At 39.0% G+C, this 3,158-nt stretch overlaps 1 non-coding gene across 1 annotated transcript; it reads left to right on the top strand.

Annotated features, from left to right (window-relative positions):
- The first annotated feature begins 457 nt into the window (after positions 1-457).
- On the top strand, positions 458-530 carry TRNAC-GCA. Its single transcript has one exon. It is a non-coding gene; the product is annotated as a tRNA-Cys (tRNA).
- Positions 531-3,158: the final 2,628 nt, after the last annotated feature.

Here is a 3,158-nt window from a genome sequence, read left to right on the forward strand (position 1 = left end):
GGGGTTGCAAAGAGTCGGACACGACTGAATATATCAGAACTGATCTGATATATACACATAGAGAAAGATATTTTCTGGTTAGAAAAATAAGTAAACAACCCTTTAACCACATTTTAAATTCTACTCTACTAATATTTATTTTTCCTTGGCACTTTTCTATTCCTTTCTTTATGTATGAGGTATAATCCTGAAAGTGATACTACAGAAAAGGAGGACAAAGAATTGGGATGAAAATATCACAGGGCACTAAAATAACTCCACTACTGTTTGGGCTCTGGCCATGCTGGCTTGACTCCTGAACATGTTTCCTTGAGGCGAGTGTCCCTGAAATGCTCTGGGGAAAACTGGAGATGGTTTAAAATCATAGCCTTGAAATTCATCCTAATCACAAATTTGATCTTTTCAAAGAGAACATGCTCCTGAAGGAATTTTACACATGGTAGCAGACTTAGAAGGCTTCCAGGTGGCTCAGCTGGTAAAGTGTCTGCCTGCAATGCAGGAGACCCAGGTTCGATTCCTGGGCCAGGAAAGATCCCCTGGGGAAGGAAATGGCAACCCACTCCAGTACTCTTGTCTGGAAAATTCTATGGATGAAGGAGTCTGGCAGGCTACAGTCCATAGGGTCTCAAAGAGTTGGATACGACTGAGCAACTTCACTTCCACTTTTTCATCAGATTTAGAAAGCTTTTAGTGATAAAGCAATAATTCAAATGTTAGTTTGAGGTGCATTCTAAATGGTGACAAATGTGGAGAGAGGGGAATTGAAAAAACCAAATAGAATCTAATAATTTATGATAATAAATTTCATGAAGGGGACATAAAAAATGGAAGAGATAGAGCCATTCTGAGGAATTATTTATCTGCTGTTTCAGATATATTGACTATATGTGCTGTTTCCAGATTTGAGTTCATCTAATCCAACCAGTCCATTCTAAAGGACATCAGTCCTGTGTGTTCATTGGAAGGACTGATGCTAAAGCTGAAACTCCAATACTTTTGCCACCTCATGCGAAGAGTTGACTCACTGGAAAAGACTCTGATGCTGGGAGAGATTGGGGACAGGAGGTGAAAGGGACGACAGAGGATGAGATGGTTGGATGGCATCACTTACTCGATGGACATGAAGTTGGGTAAACTCCAGGATTTGGTGATGGACAGGGAGACTTGGCATGCTGCAATTCGTGGGGTTGCAAAGAGTCGGACACGACTGAGTGACTGAATTGAACTGAACTGAACTGAAGACTTTGTGAATTTAATTCTTACAGAAATTTTCCCATAGTTTTAAAGTTTGAGAAAATTAGCTACCTGTTTTGACCAACTCTTCATTGCAAAAAAATTTTTTTAAATTCTTTGTGAATTTACTTCTGTCAATTACACAAGATACAGCAAGAGTACCGTTTTCTTAAATAAGAAGAAATAATTGTCTGTATTACAATAGGAAACATGGACATTATGTTCTTAAAATGATACAGATATTGTGTTATTGAAAAAGTAAATAGTGCACAAAATTTCTAAACAAAGCAAGAATCTATAATGGTCTTAAAAGTGCATCTGCTATATTTTAATACAACTTTGATTCTGTTTTGTATCTGTCCTTCAACTTGGAATGAGGATGCTCTGTGGGTAGAAGAGATACTTATGGAATGAAAATTAGAACAAATGAAACTTCCTGCAGATATCTTGGAATGAAAGGAGTCGAAGGGAAAAAGTTAGTTTCCAAAGAACTACAAAAGCATGCTTATCCTGCTGAGGAAAAGATTCATGGTTACAGATTATGTGTTTGAGTTTGAAAGTGCTAAGCAAACCTTAGCGAAAATGTAGGAATATGGTCCAAAGAGATTTAAAAGGAAATCTTGAGTCATAAAAGAACATTGAGGAGATTCATAAAGAAAGACATGTAGTAACAAGTCATAAGATGAAATTTGTCTGTACCATCAACACATATGCTCAATAAAGTCTCCTGGGAATTTTATAGAAAATGCAAATTACAGTGGAATTTAAAAGCTAAAAAAGTTGAAATAATTATAAGAAAAAAGGCAAATGTGAACTGCTGTTTGATACACGAGGAATAGTAGAGATGGGTTTCTTTGTTCTTGTACCAGAAACAGCTTCAAACACATTTTATGGCTTGCATCCGTTGCATTTGGGGTAGAGTAGACTGATGCAGTCCATGGGGTCACCAAGAGTTGGACACGACTGAGGGACTTCACTTTCACTTTTCACTTTCATGCATTGGAGAAGGAAATGGCAATCCACTCCAGTGTTCTTGCCTGGAGAATCCCAGGGGCAGGGAAGTCTGGTGGGCTGCCGTCTATGGGGTCACACAGAGTCGGACATGACTGAAGCGACTTAGTAGCAGCAGCAGACTGATGCTCAGCGCTGAAGAACTGATGGAATATTTTTGTCACCTGATACGAAGAGCTGACTCATTAGAAAAGACCCTGATGCTGGGAAGGATTGAGGGCTAGAGGACAAGGGGATGACAGAGAATGCTTGGATGACATCACTAACTCAGTGGATATGAGTTTGAGCAGACTCTGGAAGATAGTGAAGGACAGGGAAGCCTGGCCTCCTGTAGTCTATGGGGTTGGAAAGTTGGACACGACTTAGCAACTGAACAAGATTGATGCTTTTCTCACAGAACAGGGAGCTTGTTCTGGGATCCAAAGACCTCAGCTCTTTGCTGTTAGCTGAGCCATTTGGTTCTGACCTTTGTGAATTTTCATCTTAAAGTTATAAAATGAAGGAGTAGGGCTAGATGATTTCTCAGTTTCTTCTTGAATGCAGTTCTGAGTGTGTTATCTTTAGTTCATTTGACTAAACTTGAATAATGACCATGTTAAGAAAAACTGATGTGGCCAGGCTGGATTTTGTTCGTGAGACCAATAAAAAGATCCTCAAAAAGAAGGCTCTTCATATTGCCTTCTAGAGTCAGTAATGGTTCAAGAATATTTTTCTTTTCAAATAATCGTAGAAGTAAATTATGAGTTCTCTGCATGACACAGTACTTAATATAACCATTTAGGTTATTCCGTTGCAAACTCTTTCACCCCCAGCTGGTTAAACCTCTCTCAATCCTTTCTGGTGGGGCTCCAAGGTTCAGTCTTCTGGTATTTAAAAATCAAAACTGAACACTGGCAGCCACTGATCATGAATTG

This window comes from Bos indicus x Bos taurus, chromosome 12 (genome assembly GCF_003369695.1).
Source record: "Bos indicus x Bos taurus breed Angus x Brahman F1 hybrid chromosome 12, Bos_hybrid_MaternalHap_v2.0, whole genome shotgun sequence".
Classification (NCBI taxonomy): Eukaryota; Metazoa; Chordata; class Mammalia; order Artiodactyla; family Bovidae; genus Bos; species Bos indicus x Bos taurus.